At 40.9% G+C, this 16,337-nt stretch overlaps 1 long non-coding RNA gene across 1 annotated transcript; it reads right to left on the bottom strand.

Moving 5' to 3' along the window:
• Positions 1-6,791: 6,791 nt before the first annotated feature.
• Positions 6,792-9,481, bottom strand: LOC107718521 (uncharacterized). Its single transcript, XR_001637424.1, has 3 exons — positions 9,432-9,481; positions 8,225-8,269; positions 6,792-6,929 (listed from the first exon to the last, which is right to left on the bottom strand). It is a non-coding gene; the product is annotated as an uncharacterized LOC107718521 (long non-coding RNA).
• Between the last annotated feature and the right edge of the window lie 6,856 nt (positions 9,482-16,337).

Below are 16,337 nucleotides of genomic sequence, written 5' to 3'. Positions count from 1 at the left end.
TGTCTTTAGCCCAAGCCATGCCATCTCTGTTGCTGTAGATACGTTTGATTTCGTAATGAAATCTTAAATGTAAGCAACGTGGGTAATTTTTCATCAGTAAAGTCAGTAAGCAACTCAGTCTCAGTGTAAGGAGCGTTGTGATGCTGCACCAGAACTAGATGACTGAAGGACTGGATTATCTCTGCTCCTGCAGTTTATATCAGGGCTGCCTTGATGTATTCATATTTCAAGGACTTTTGTAGCTGTATAAAGAAAATAAACTGGTTTTATAAGTGAAGCTGGTAAAGCTGTTTTGAATTTGTTTAATCATTATCTGCCGAGATTTGTAGACATTTAATAGTCTCTTATTTGCAGTTGATTTCAGTGTTACTTTAATCTTTATATAATTTGCATTAGTGTTAAATGTTCATTTTATCAAGCCATTCAAATGGTGGACCGCGGTCGGGGTCTGGTCCCCGGCTTGGTTTTAACTGGACCGCGAGACAATGGAGGCACTATTATACCATTTCTAGATAAATTGAGCAGCACGTTAAAACAATGAAGCGGTTCGCACCACAAGCGCTTTACTTTTATCTCAAGCCAAACGTGCTTCATGGAAGCCCTTCCCGTGTGCGTCTTGAACCATTTTTATGTCACATAAAACATTTGATCTTCATATCTAATTGTTTTCCACTGATGAAATGTGTGTGTAGTGTTTGGTGCACATTTCAAGTATATAAATGTCATTGAGCTACATCCCCAGTCATGGATTGAGTTTAGTGGTAGAGCGCATGCTTTGCATGTATGAGGTCCTGGGTTCAATCCCCAGCATCTCCAAGCTTTGTTAACACTCTCTTCCACCCTCAATACCACGACTGAGGTGAGACCCTTGAGCAAGGCACCAAACCCCCAATTGGCCCCTGGGTGCCACAGCAATATGGCTGCCCACTGCTCAAGGTGTGTGTTCACTACTGTGTGTGTGCACTTGGATAGGTTAAATGCAGAGCACAAATTCCAAGGCTGCGTTTCAGTTCATTTTTAGACACGCACTTGCGAACTTCCCTAAGCACTTCCCCTCGGTGGAAACCCCAGCGCAATTTTGAAGTGCGTTCCACTTCGTCAAGTGGACGAGGGAAGTTTATATGGACATACCGTCGACCCCTCGATTTTGACTGAGGGAGCAAGTCTGCTTCATATGCACACTTCAGGCCACTCCATAGACCACAATGCAACACGATTATGACGTCATCTCAGATCGCGTTTAATTTATCCCCACCCCAAACAACTCTATAATATAATAATTTTTTTATACATTTATAACAGCCCAATATAGAATGCTGCACCAAACAAATTCGTAAAGGGAAAAATGTAAACAGAATCCGCTATAGAGTTGGTTTACTAAGTGATCAAGGGCTTAGGACGTTCCAGTTCAGTGCACTGCAAGGGTTCCGCCAGTAATGGGCACTTATGCAATGTAATCAATGACATACATCCGAGTAAATGAGACGGAGGGAAGTTTGCAAGTGAAGGGCGTAAAAAATGAACTGGAACGCAGCCCAAGTATGGTTCACCATACTTGGCCACACTTCATTTTAACTTTCACCAATGTACATGATTTACAACTGAATAGCTGTGCAGTGCATTCAAATAATATTGCCTGAATCCAAGTGTCAGGAGTTTGGACCTGTCTGTGTGTTGTTTTGCTCCCCATGTGCTCCGTGACCTAGTTTTCCCTTGTGTTTGATAGTGTTCATTGCTCCCAGGTGTGTCTCATTATTACTTAAATGAGGAAATGACAGTTGAGGGGATCGTGTTGTGTATTTAAAGTGTTCTGCCCTATGTTTCTTTGTCAAGTCTTCAACGTCAACTCCCCGTTGCTACGTGTTTGTTCCTGGTTCCTTTGGATTATTAAAGACTGTGTTCCTGTGAATTCTTCTACGGCTCCTCGTTTCTCGCTCCTCATTGTAGTACAACCGTGACAGAAGACTCAACCTACCAAAAACTTTAATTGCGTGTTTCCCCTCCGTGTTGTTTCCGTTGTTTGTTCAATGTTTTTTTTTCCTTTCGTTGTCTTCCCATGGATCCCCTCGCCCGCCCTGAGTACCTCCTCCTCCTGCTGGAGCAGGGGGAGCGTTCGCTCGAGGACCATATCAGACTGTTTTTGGCCCTCGCCAATCTCACCAGCTATCCGGACGACGCCGTCGTCTGAAGATGGTCCTCGAGCGGATTTCGAAGCCTTTGTAGAGTAGATACTGGCGAGAAACGGACCCCCATTAATGTCTGTTCCGAGGAGTACCACTCTCGACCCAGAGCCCAGCCCACCATCTCCTCGATGTGCGGAGCCCAAGCCTGAGCCCACCGAGGACGGAGAGCCAGTTCCACGATCGACAAGCCAGCCCCGGAAGCAGAGCCCAATCCGTCTGACCAGGTGCGAGAGCCGGTGACAGTGCCTGCCCCAAGGGAAAAAGCAGAGGACGGTGAGAGTGCGGAGAGGAGCTCCGCCCCCTGCACCGTGGCTGAGGGTGAGCTTATCGTGGATCTGGGAATGTGGCTGGCTGAAAAGGCTCCCGTTCCTGAGTTTAGCCCAGAGAGGGCTCCTGTTCCCGAGTTAAGCTCGGAGGCTCACAAATATCCGCCCCCCCACTCACTCACTCACTCACTCCTGCCTCCTCCACCGCTGTCATCTGGCAGCCCCTCTGCTCGCCCTCAGCTCACCATCTCTACACGGTGCGAGATCCGGGGGTCTGCCAGTCTCCATCGTCACCGGGGTTGGAGCATCCCTCACCTCTGCCTCCAGCCTCCTCGGCCCGGACTCCGCCTCGGCCCGTAGACCCAGCGGCTCCACCTCGGCTTCTAGCTCCCTCACCTCCACCGTCGCCCGTCGATCCACCAGCTGCACCAGGCGGCCGTCATCATGGCTGTGGCCAGGGTCCTGCTTGGCTCCTCCTGCTCCAAGCCCTTCCTGTCTCCTCCCTGGCTCCTCCCTCCTGCATCACCTCCTTGGACTCTGTCTGCCGGCCCCCTCCCGGGTGTCCGTCCTCCTCCTGAGCCTCCTCCCAAGTTCCCACCCGCCCCTCCCCATGTTGTTTCTACGGCGTGAGGATGCGCCTTCCGGGAGGGGGGCGATATGCCAGGAGTTTGGACCTGTCTGTGTGTTGTTTTCCTCCCCATGTGCGCCGTGACCTAGGTTTCCCTTGTGTTTGATTGTGTTCATTGCTCCCAGGTGTGTCTCATTATTTGGTTAATCCCCTCACCTGTCATTTCCTCGTTTGTGTTGCGTATTTAAAGTGTTCTGCCCTATGTTTCTTTGTCGAGTCTTAAATGTCAACTCCCCGTTGCTATGTTTTTTTTCCTGGTTTCTTTTGGATCAGGTGTGTCAAACTCAATTCCTGGAGGGCCGGAGCCCTGCAGAGTTCTGTTCCATCCCTGCTCCAACACACAAACCTCGTTCCTCGCTCCTCGTTGTAGTACAACCGTGACACCAAGCTGTTCCTTCAAGTTTTTTTAATTTTACATTTTACAAAGTATTAATAACAAAATAAGAGAAAACATTTATTTTGTTTAACAATTTGGCTTAGCTTAGTGCTTTTTAACAACTTGGCTTAGTTTAGTGCAGCATTATGGTCAAACTAGATCAGTGTACTAAACATGAACAACATCTTCCACTTAAAAGTTGAGTAACAGCTTAACCTGAACATAAAAACAAAACAAAATAAATAGCAGCATTACAGCAAAACTTGGGGGGGAAAATCACAAAGCACTTTCATCAAGGGAGTCCAGTTCTTAAAGTGCTCTACAGCCAAATCTCGTTAAGTTTGAATGCGAGCAGCCATGTTGACGTTATCTTCTTCTTCTTTAATGGCCGTTCACTCCTTAGGAGTATTACCGCCACCTACTGTACAGCTTACTCACTTACATGGGTGACAAATCTGTGTTGATGTTACCATGTGACCTGCGACGTTATACCAAGCGCAACAACTTTAAAGGTATGATTGAGAGGTGCATTAACACCTGATTTCATCAGTAGCACGACAACCATACCACCTTGTATGCTTTTCTTGAAAACTAACAAAATGATTGCAATGTCTTCACAAAGGAGACGTCGGGCAGCTGCTCGAAGATCTTGACTTTGGAGAAGACTGTTGATTTTACACTCGAAAAATGTAAGTATCAATTCTTAAAAATTAAAATGAACCCAGAGCTAATTGCATTGCTAGCTCACCCCAACACTTGCGTAATAATGATAAATGCTGACCAATAGTTAATTATATTGCATATTTTCTTACTAAAAATGATACATTTTTGCTTGTTTTACTAAAATATAACTTAATTGTATTGTTACATTATATGACATAACTATGCATGAACACTAGACAAAATCAACCAATGTGAATACATACATTTTCAGTCCAAGCAATGAATTAATGCATGAATTAATGAAATTATATTTTATTTTCTGACAACAATGGGAAACATGAACAAAAACGATCACATATTTACAGGCGGTGAACCCAACATCCTACTGCCATCTCAACAGAGCCGTGCCAATTCTGTGGCTTTATTTGGATGAAGCAGCTGACCACCTGTCTTTGCCGTCCATCCCGTCCCTCATTGGTGCGGTCAGACTGGAATCTGACCATGGGTGGGAACGGGACATCGAGGTGCTTGTGTTCCTCTACTGGCTTGCCCATGCAGCATCCTACAGGGTAGTGTCACAGACCTTCAATATCCCCAAGACCTCTGTGCATGATATTGTGCACAGAGTGAGCAAAGCAGTCCTTGGAATTTTGAGGAGGGTGATTTGCTTTCTGACCGGTGATGACCTGGAGGCAGTGGGAGCAGGATTTGCACAGCTGGCTGGGTCACCAGCTTTCAGCAGGGCAGTTGGTGCAAGAGACAGCTGTCATATCTGAATGACACCACCAGCAATTAACTCCCACTGTTACTTCAACAGGAAGTTGTTTAACTCCATCCAACTCCAGGCCATCACTGACCACCAGGGGGAATTTATTGACATCTTTGTGGGATATCCTGGGTCTGTGCATGATGCCAGGGTGCTGAGGAACATTCGTGTTTCTGCTCTCCATGAGCATGACTACCCATAAAGCATTTAAACCAATTACGACATTTAAAAAATCATATTGTCAGCATTCTATTTCTTTCCTAATTTAATTTCATATGTTTACAATTACATGCTAATTTATGTTGTAGCTTCATTACTTTTGTGGTGTAGTGTGCTAAACCCCTGAACTGGTAGGAAGCAGAAGTTCGCTGGTTCGATCTTTGAAGTCGTTGCCACCAGTGTGTCCTTCAGCAAGGCTCTTTTCTCCGGGTTGCTCCAGGGGCACTGGGGGTCCCTGTAATAAAACAGGGTTCCCACGGGTCCTTGAAATTTCGGATTGCATCCTCAGTAGTTCGGACTTCGCGAGTTCCGACTCGGGAGTGTGAACTCCCGGGGACGGGACGACTCAAGTCAGTTAATTCTGCAAATGGAACGGCAGCGAACTTGATAACATCAATCAGCTCGCCATGGCTGCTGCAATTTTCCTCACTGTATTTACAATAAGACGAAATATGATATCAAACACCACTGCCTCTTTTTGTTTTCATTTAAACATATTAATAGTCGCAGAAATGTAGTTCAGGGAATTTACATACATTACAATGAAACGAAATATTATATCAAACAGTGTTGCCTCTTTTCATTTTCATTTTAACATATTAATAGAATAAAAATCAAAGATTACATGTTAGATTAACCCAAAACGAAATATTTCCTATCTTATGTTTAACCACTACAGAGACATCAGAGTCAGCGGCAAATGTTAGAAGGACTAGCCGAGTTGAGGCTGCTCTCGTCGGGAAACAAAGCACGCGCACGGAGCGCACGGAGCGCACGCTGATCGCCTGGAGCTCACGTCTCCGAAATCGTCGACGCACATTTTCAAATAGGTGCTGTCTTTATAAATAAACCGCAGATTTGAGTTTTAAACAACTACATTCTCGCCTGAAATACTTTTAAAACTACATTTCATGACACAATAACAGTAATATTTTGAAAATTATGCAAATAAATGGTGGTTAAAATATAATGCTGGGTGAGCTCAACCAATCAGCATGGTCAGCGCCCAAGTCCCGCCCCCGAAAGTTCCGGACCTTTGAAAAAGTACTACCTCACAACTTTCTGAGGGGCAAATTTTTACCCAGAACTTTATTTAGATCCTGGTTCCTGCAGTGGAAACACACCGAGTACCGGCCCAAAGTCCCTAGTTCCTGGGGAAAGTTCCTGCGGTGGAAACGGGGCTTAAGAGAGTGTACGTTGTGAGCGAATACTTTGTAGAGATCTGCCAGAAGAAGCAGTCACTATGAACAGCTGATTTGAGTCATCTGATGACCAAAATACATCGGAATTCAAAATCAAGTGAGCCCGGGCCGATTTTTGTTCACAATGCATGTTTTTAACAAACCGTACCCACAGCAGGTGTAAGGCTTTTCTCCAGTGTGAATGCTCATGTTCCTTTCAAGATCAATTTTACGAGTCAAGCTTTTTCCACACAGTTGGCAGGAAAAAGGCTTCTTCCCAGTGTGAATTCCCATGTGCCTGTTAAGGTTTCTTTTTTGAGTGAAACTTTTTCCACACTGTTGGCAGGTGAAAGGCTTTTTTCCAGTGTGAATTCTTGTGTGGACTTTAAGATTCTCATATTGATCTTCCTCTTCAATCTAATTTAAGTAATTCTTTCTCCTCTTTCAACGTCATCATGTCTAAGGTGAAGTGTGAATGCTCATGTTCCTTTCAAGATCTATTTTACGAGTGAAACTTTTTCCACACTGTTGGCAGGAAAAAGGCTTTTTTCCAGTGTGAATTCTTGTGTGGACTTTAAGATTCTCATATTGATCTTCCTCTTCAATCTCGTTAAGTAATTCTTTCTCCTCTTTCAACGTCATCATGTCTAAGGTGAAAAAACAAACAAATAAAAGTTTGAGAAAGCAGTTTAATGGCACAAGAAAACAGGTATCAATACATTTAGGGTATGTATATAAGACAACTTTTTCAACTAAAAACAACATTTTTCAGGAATTCTACAAGTAGGAATAACTGCAGGCTGGAGCAATGGGGCATGGCGAAAGGTTCAGGCATGCTGAAAGGTAGGGGCATGGAGAAATGTCTTTATGATTGGTCGACAAAGCTGTCTGTCAAGGTGTGGGGGTAGTTTCTGTTGTACCGATTTACTTTTTGGCACGTCCATTGCTTCAGGATGCAGCTACCTCTGTTTCTGAATTTTGGCTGTTCATTTACACGACAACCTGATTTTGAGGGCCTGAAAACACAAGCTTTTGAAAACAACAAAAACGAATTTGTGAAAGCAGTGATGTCAGACCTGGCATGCATAATACAGCCTTTTTTAATCATATTCACAGATCCGTGCGAGTCATTTTGACAACGTTCTTGTCTGTTTTGAGCACACTGTTGCCATTTAAACATACCTTTTTATATGTTAAGAGAAGAGGTTTTATTTTATTGGTAATATTGGATTTTTAGTGATTCCGATAGTTAGGTTGGACCACACTGGCCAATAACTCACATACCGGATGCATCACATTCAATTCAAGCGGCAATCTAAAACGGTTTATTTAATCACCAAATGGGCAAAAGTTCACTTGAATAATGAACAAAGTGAAATAGATGACTTTGAAGTTCGGTGTTTGAAAAAGACAAGCGTTTCTCGCAAAACGAGAAGAGAAAGTGCGATCTGTAATAGCTTTCTATATGAAGCATACAGACCTTATTAGAGCCACAGGAATACAAACGTTTCGCGGAGAAATGCACAATTCACAATCTTCCAGCCTACGTTGAAGTCATTATGCACATTAACTTTGATTTGGGACAAATATAATGTAATTTAATGGAAAAGCATGTGAGTGGCGCTTGGCACGGCAGGATTTTTGTCAGCTAAATGAACACATCAATTTAGTAGCTTTAAATATGCAACTTAGCGGAATAGCAAATGCATTAACATGACCAGCTGGACTAAACTAACACAAATAGATGGTAACAATCATGACATTAAACATTTTGGTCAGACTTGAGTGTGTTTTGGTCACATTGTTTTAACCGTTGGGCTAATGTTTGCGTCCTCTCAGCCTTGACAGCAAAAATACTGCTGTCCTTTCTCCACTAATGCAGCTTCTAGTCAACAAATTAATTAATCATTTGATAACGTGTAGTAGTGTACTGTATACGTACGGTTTCATTGTTGATGTTTTGAATCGACATCTGTAGTGTCCCGGTCTGTGCAGCGAGCAGCGTCACATGTCAAAACAAACAGCAGGAGTCGTCAGTGAAGCCACCTCTACAAGCCGCTCTTGTACTGTATAATGACAGTGGACCTTCTGAGCCGCTCCATCAACGGACGCAACCCATAAAAACTATCGGCAAAATGGATCAAACAGTCGTCCTCTACTTTCAAAACACAAAAAGTGTGCATTTACATTCCATCTTCGTTATCACAAAACACACAAAAAAAACCCCCGCTATGATCACTGCGTCCTCCATTCACCGGTTGTTGACGTTTGTAAATGCTGCACATAAAGACGTTGTTGTCAGCTATTTCAGAATTCCTGCTACCGGTGCAAATGCAACCAGGAAAATGGCCCGAGTAGAGAAATGGTTCTCTTGGAACCACCCAGCTGGCAAGTTTCTAGTACTACCAAAAAAGACCTTTCTACTGACTTTGAAAAACATCAGGAGATGAAGATGCCCAGGATTCCTGATCACCTGTGTGAACACGCCATAGTCCTGCTGCAGGAGGCATGAGAACTGCATATGCGACTAAAGCAATGAACTGCAATGTCTGTAATTTAAGAGGTCTAAGACCGTGCTACAGGGAGACAGGGAGACAGGAAGGACAGCTGATTGTCCTTGTAACGCCACACCACATGTGACCGTAGTGGAGTAATGCTGCGTTCAAGTCCTCCTGGGATGTTCGTACTTGCGAGTTGACAAGTCGTAATTACGACGTCAGGTGCGTTCAAGTCAGTTTAGTCGGCACAAGATGGTTCAACTCATAAATACGATCTATCCGACATGACTTGAACGCACCATAACATCTCACAGCAAGAACTGGCAAACCTGGTTCAGTCCATGAGGATGAGATGCTCTGTAGTACTTAAAGCAGCTGCTGGTACACAAAATACTGCTGCTTTTGATATTGACCTTTTTTATGTTCATATAAATATTTACACATTTCACAACTAATCATTTTAACAAATTTCTTAAAATATGACAAGCACTGAGCGCGTCTGGCCCAGAACCAGCTAAAGCCCGAATGCAGACGTGAATTTAGCAGTTAATCACATGACCCAGTGGACACTTTAATCACACTGGTGTGATCGTACACATCAAAGTGTTACTTTATGTCCAAAATTGTGATCATGTGTAAACGGCTTCTTACCAGTGTGAATGTTCATGTGTGTTTTAAGGTTTCCTTTTTGATTGAAACACCATTTTAATAAGGATCAAATGAGTGAGTTCAGCTTTGAGAATGAAAACCAACCTGTTTGTTCCTCAGTATCTTCATGTTTGACTCTGAATGTTTCGTCAATTCTTATGCCTTCACTCTCCTCTTTAATAAACGCCATCTTTATAACTGTGTCAAGTGGAGTCTGAATGGACTTAAATGGCCTGAAGAAGAAAAAAACTGCAGCTCAAAATTAGAGCTGTATATTAATAAAGAAACACAAACTATACAGATAATTATTTAGGAATTCATGGTTTACATTTGGCACTTATTTTGCATTTAACAGGTTCCACTTTCATAAAAACATTCGCAGTTGCTTTATCATTACACATGTTTGTGTTTGTTGTTCTCGTTGCATTTGCACCGTTTTGAGCAGCAGGTCTCTTCAGCGCGCGGTGCTTCGAGAGCTTTGAATCACTTTGTGACGCAATTTATTCCATTAACTCGGAGTTACGAAAATACCACGATAATAAATGTTACCTAAAGTATTACAATGCTAAATTCATTAATATCATGCCACTTTACACCTCTTGTGAAAACTACAAAACTGCTTGAACATTGCGTATCTACGTAAACACTTTAAATGCTTAAAAGCACAAACCTTTCTTCAGCCGAATCATAACAGATGCTGGAGCGCGGCGCGGCCTTATGACGTCACGCCACCACACCAAAATAAAAGTCCGGTTCAAAATCGCAAAATACGTAAATCGCGCAGAAATTCAGAGTTCAGTTCTTGGTGAAATATATAGTTCAGTGCATGCTGTCCAATGATGTCCTGAAAGAAATCATGAAGGAATGCGAGATTCTGTCTAGAAGTCACAGCTGTAATGTTTAGGTGCTGAAAGCTTTAATGCCAACCATATATCAAAATGCAGATAGAAATATGTTAAAAAATAGCTAGTGTATGAGTTCATAGCAGAGTTCATTTTAGTCTAAAATTCATTTTAGTAGGAATAAAATGTATAACAATGATGATCTTTCAAGAATCAATAGAAGGTAAAGCAATTAAAAATATATTACATATATACTTGTAGTATTTTCAATACTAAAAATGGAGCATTTCACAGATTTTTAAGGAAATCAATAGTAGTGCCTATGCAGTGACAGCTGCTGAACTCCACAGAAAGCTCTGCAGGTGTCCTTAAATAAACATTACATTTTAATTCATGTTAGTTATTTTCCAGGGCATCTGGAGCTGTAGATCCACATGAAGAGGATGGTATTGGGTGAAGGTGAAGAAAGAAGACGGTACAAGAGAGCGATGAGGAAGATGAAGAAGAGCTTCATATTATATGATCCATCAAAGACTGACAGCATCTTACAAACACAAATCAGATTCTGTGTCCCACAAGCATCAGCTTATTTACATCCCATGTAGTGTCTGAATCACACCTCAATATAAGAAACAGAGAATTGTTCATTTATATTAATGTATCTCTCATTTTTAGAAATGTTTGAGATGTGCAATTGTTACATGCCAAAGTTCCCAATATTTTTTGTTCGTTTAAGGTAAGCCACCATGCTTTCTTTTTTAAAAATGCCAAAATAACTGCCTGCATAAGAGTCCAGCTGTAATCAATCACCGCCTGTTGAATTTGCTGACTGGTGTATTTTCACAGTTTGAGGGATGTTTTATGTTCATATATATTATTGAGGTGTGTTCCCCCATCTAGTTGGGTGTGTTTATGTTTCCATGTGTTTTCTCTCTCTCTCAGACATGCTGTTTACATGCAGTGCCGGCACCGTCCAACAGGCAATACAGGCGGTCACCTGGGGCCCCAACCGCTTAGGAGGGCCCCCCTCATTTCATCTGTAATTATATATTATGTACATTTTCCCCACATGAAATGCAACCGCGAAAGTGATCCACAACGCACAGACCCTGTTAAACAGGACACAATTCACAACAACGGTGAGAAAAAAATACCCACTTTATCTTTTCATAAAGATAAAGATATTTCTGTATAATTCATACATGACAAATTACAGAAAAACGATAATAAATACAAAACAACAGTATAAATAAAAGCAAAAAAGATTAGAAACATACACAGCAGCACCACACTGTAATTTGCATAACACCGCCACATATCTCTCCAAATGGCTCACGTTCGATAGAAACTCGAAAAAAATTCCTATTTTAGTGATGCGCTTACCATTTATTAATGTTTAATTGCTTATTAGACATTTTGCATGACTGAAGGGGCTGTCCAAATTAAAGTTCCCAATATTCTAATCTCTATGGTAATATGGATTTAAATACAGAGTTCTGGCATGAAACTCTAGATGGCGCAGTCCGATAGGTCTAACTCTATCTGACCTAATGACATCATTATCACATGGCACAGCTGATTGGTTCTCTCCTGTATCGGTAGCCAATGAGCTCGCTGCTCAGCATTTAAATATACGACTAGTGCTTGCTGTAGCAGTTGCAGTTTGCTTCAGAACAGCGAAATCAACATCTAATGCTGGGTACACACTAAAAGATTTTAAAAATCTTATAAGATCTTCAAAATGTGAGAGACCACAAACATGAGGACAAAAAAAATCCTAGATTTAACCGTTTTGCTCCTATAGTGACCACCAAGGCAATCGGGACATTACCTAGGATTGTCGGAAGGGGAGAAATTGGCCCAAAATCAGCCCGATTATCTTGTGGTGTGTACCCAGCATTAGATAAGTGAATGCTCTTCTAATCCATATCGCTGTGTATTGCGTGGTCAGCCTAATTGAATCCAAAAAACGAGCAACCATAATTAGTAACGGACATGAAACAGGTTAAATGAAATAAGCATTCTTGTGTTTGCATTTCAACGGGGGTTCGCCATATCGACCTGAGAAATAACGAACGTGAAAACTGGGATAATCGCCGATGTATGTTTTCATTGTGATGTGTGTGTGGTTGATTTCAGCTGCACACAGCGTCAGAAGCACGCGCTTATCGCAGTCATATCAATAGGCTTGTTCGACTTCATGCGGCGCCGCAAAGATCGGCTGCCGCCTGACAAAGCAATGCATTCTGGCTTGTGAGAAAACACACAGTGGCTGTATGACACTTCCATGTAACTTAAGCAGAATATCGCTGTGGAGAGATCGCTAAACTCCAGCACAGGTATGTTTTCATATCATCAGCGCTTGTTCCGCCATCAGTGCACAGATTAAGTAAAACACCTGGCAGAAAGTGTATCCTTTTAGGAGAAAAGCTCTGTTTGGGGACTAAAGCTCTTCACATCTGGCAACCACAAGCATGAACGCTAGTGAAGACTTGTTAGCAATGCAATATAACGCAAATGCCTAATAAAAAAAAACACGTTTTCAGGATAAATAATGAGCCGGCTAATATCGTGACAATTGTTTTAATTAATAGAGAAAGGTGGATATTGTTATCAAGATTAAAATACGATTAATCGTGCAGCCCTAATCTACGGCTGCTGAAACCGTTAGTTCAGAGTGAAATGCATTATGGGTAGTGTAGTTCGGAGAAATTTGCTCAGGCGACGTGTGCTCTCGCTGTGGTGTGTAATTCATAAATGGAGAAAGAACATCATTCAGGTCAGTCCACCCAGGGGTTTTTGCGCACTGTAACTTTGACAACTTTTATCTGCGTGACTGCATGATTATCTGCATAAAATAGCATGCATCGTATAACTTTGTCTGTCTCATCATTGCACAAACATGAATTAACAAGCTGTTACGTTAAGCTGTTCACTGTTAAGCTGCTCACATAGTCATAGGCCACTAGCGTTAAGCCGGTCGGCTTGGTAGCCCAGGCACACATAGTCATAGGCCACTAGCGTTAATATCCGTTCAATTTAACTTTACTCCAAATATATGAACTTACCTGTTTTAAATACGTTTATATTTAACGTGTTTGTTTATGTCCAATATTTAGTGCTAAAGGTTATAAAAATATTTAGGTCTTTAAAATAAATCTACTTTTAATTTTCACCGTTGACTGCAGACCTTTAGACTGATAACTTCCGCGCTCTGATGCAGCGAACTTGTCACAGGACGTGCGGTCCTAATAGCGATGTATGACTGTTGTATCCGAATATATATGAAATAGCTGTTTTAAATATTTTTATTTTATAAGAGTATAATGATTCTAACATAACACTAAGCCAAACACCAACAAAAAAAAAACTACATATGTGTATGTACAACCACACAAACATACATATATATATATACATACATACATACACATGTATAAATTCAATATATATATTATTTCATTTCCATTTAGTTTGTTGAAGTATTAAAATAACTCAAATTAAACAAAACTAAAACTTAATAAAAGACCTATACAGACATAATAAATTCAGACATAATTTAACTAAAATTAAAATAAATAACAAATACAAATCAAATGACAGTAGTTTATCAGTAATCCTAAAAAATAACACTGCCAAACACACATGCTAAAAAACAACAACTTACTTACACATAGTAAGAAATGGTTATAAAAATGAAACAGAAGCAAAACAAGTAATAGGATATTAATAATAATAATTTATATTTAATATATTATTTCGATTATTGGTGCTTTCATAGGTTCTCTCTCACGCACCGCATATGACTACAGCTTGTCGTAGCAGTTGCAGCTTGCTTCAGAAACCCTCCACCTTCCCCAGCTCCACCTGTATAGATGTGCTACGCCTTCCTTCCAAATTCGAATTTAACCCACTGTCCAATATCTAATGCAAAATTTATTTAATGCAAAATAAATAATACAAATGTTTTGTGATAATCATAAAGGCCTTAAAAACTAGCTGAAATGTCTCCTGCATTTCTAGTCATTTATGCATATTTGTTATGCATTTACAAAAACGCTTTTGATTTATGCTTTATTTTTTAAATGAGTGTTTTCTGGCTTTATGTACTAAGGGCTATGCTGAAATTTCTCAGCGCACCTACAGCTGCAGAGACAGTCGATGCTGCTACATCCAAACATTTTCATAGCACTCCTTTTGAGTATTGTAGTTTTATTTAGTTGGCACTCTGATGTAATACACTGGTTGTATTCATTTACATTGCACAACATTGTGGATACATTACTGTATTGAAATCAAACATTACATCCATCTGATTCCCAAGCAATAGAAACCACTCCAACTGAGGCACCTGCTGCAGATGTTTCAGTTCAGCAAGCTCCACCACTTGACCCAGCTGACTGGCCCTCTGACTTATCAGGTGCAATTATAACTGATTTAGTAAACAGAGGATTTGACAGCATCTACAACTGTGTAAAAGAATCTCACTTCTACCTTCTTTAATGCATCCATGAATGGCTCATCGTGAGCTTCATAGGTAAAGTGTTTTTTTTGTGCTCCTCAGCCTTTTCTGTTTTAGACACATCTCTCATGGATGTTTAGGTAAGATGGTGCATTTTCCCAGTCATTTAATCCTCTTCTGATTAAATTGTACTCTTTAACAGAAAACAATTTACAGCAAAAGCAGAAGAGTGCATTGCTTTTAGGTGAACAGCTTAGCCAGCTTCTTCTAATTTGCTCACCATTCACCAAGGTCCTGTAAAAGTAGTGGTGGTGCCATCTTCTCTTTTGGGAAATGTAAAGTCAGATTCTGGTTACTGTTTTTTAATTACTGTTGTCATTTTGCATTATTGACACACTATTTTCCTAATTAATGCTGTACAGTTGCTTTGACACAATCTGGAATTGTTAAAAGCGCTATATATAAATAAAGGTGACTTAACTGTTTGTTCATTTAGGCCAGAGGAGGACTGGTCTTTCTCAAGGTTTCCACTACTATCACCTGAGTTTGTGCTCCTAGCCATTGTGTCTTTTGGCCTCTTCAGTTGGGGTTTAAAAAACAAGTAATATTCTGAAATTATCAATGAGGCTGCACTGACACCGTCAGATAAGAACAAAAGCTTCAACTGAATTGAGCTGGACAATGACACTATTTTCTTATGAATTGAGTTTAATAATTAATGAACTTTTCCATTAACATCAGCTGAGCTAATAATAATGACACGTATAATGATGACATTTAATTTTGACAGTGTTGAATGTAAAAATCTGCAAAGTTTCAAAGATGAATTTCATATTCACAAAGGTGTGTCTGGGAACAAACCAAAGTTTTGAGAACTGGACTATAACAAAGCAGATGGTCAGGTGTGGTCACAGCAGTTCATATGTATAAGACACAAATAAAATAAAATAAAATGTCAGACTCATAAAGAGGTGAAAAATGCAATTGGTCATGAAGGTGGACAATCAGATTTGGGCCACATTGATCTGCAGTGTGAACGTAGCTTTAATTTTACACAAATACATATTTTCTGGTGCCATTTTAAACTGCAGAGCCATTTAAAACACTTTCCACACAAATGTGGTTTCACATCTGCATGACTTTTCAGGTGTATATGCAAGTGTGATGGCAAAAGAAATGTTTTCTTACACTGATCGCAATTAAACTGACTTCCTCCGGAGCGATCGTGCTCATGATTTTTCAAACTGCTCCTTTTTCTAAGCCTCTTTCTACTCGCAGAGCACTGCCGTTTCTTTCCAGAATGTGTTTGCAAATGACGTTTCAGGTCTCTTTTATATGTGAAGCTCTTCTTACACTGAAGACACGTGAACGGTTTCTCTCCAGTGTGAAGCCTCGTGTGAATCTGAAGGGTTACTTTCTGACTGAAACTCTTTCCACAGTGAGTGCAGGTGAAGGGTTTCTCTCCAGTGTGGGTTCTCATGTGAACCATAAATTTTCCTTTAAATCTGAAACTCTTTCCACAGTCATGGCACTTGAAAGACTCTCGAATGAATTTTTTCATGCCAGCCAAGGCGTCTCTTGTGTCTGGGAATCTCTGTCCACACT

Source organism: Sinocyclocheilus rhinocerous, unplaced genomic scaffold (genome assembly GCF_001515625.1).
Source record: "Sinocyclocheilus rhinocerous isolate Xijiao unplaced genomic scaffold, SAMN03320098_v1.1 scaffold723, whole genome shotgun sequence".
NCBI lineage: Eukaryota > Metazoa > Chordata > Actinopteri > Cypriniformes > Cyprinidae > Sinocyclocheilus > Sinocyclocheilus rhinocerous.
This window is presented reverse-complemented; position numbering and strand designations above follow the sequence as displayed.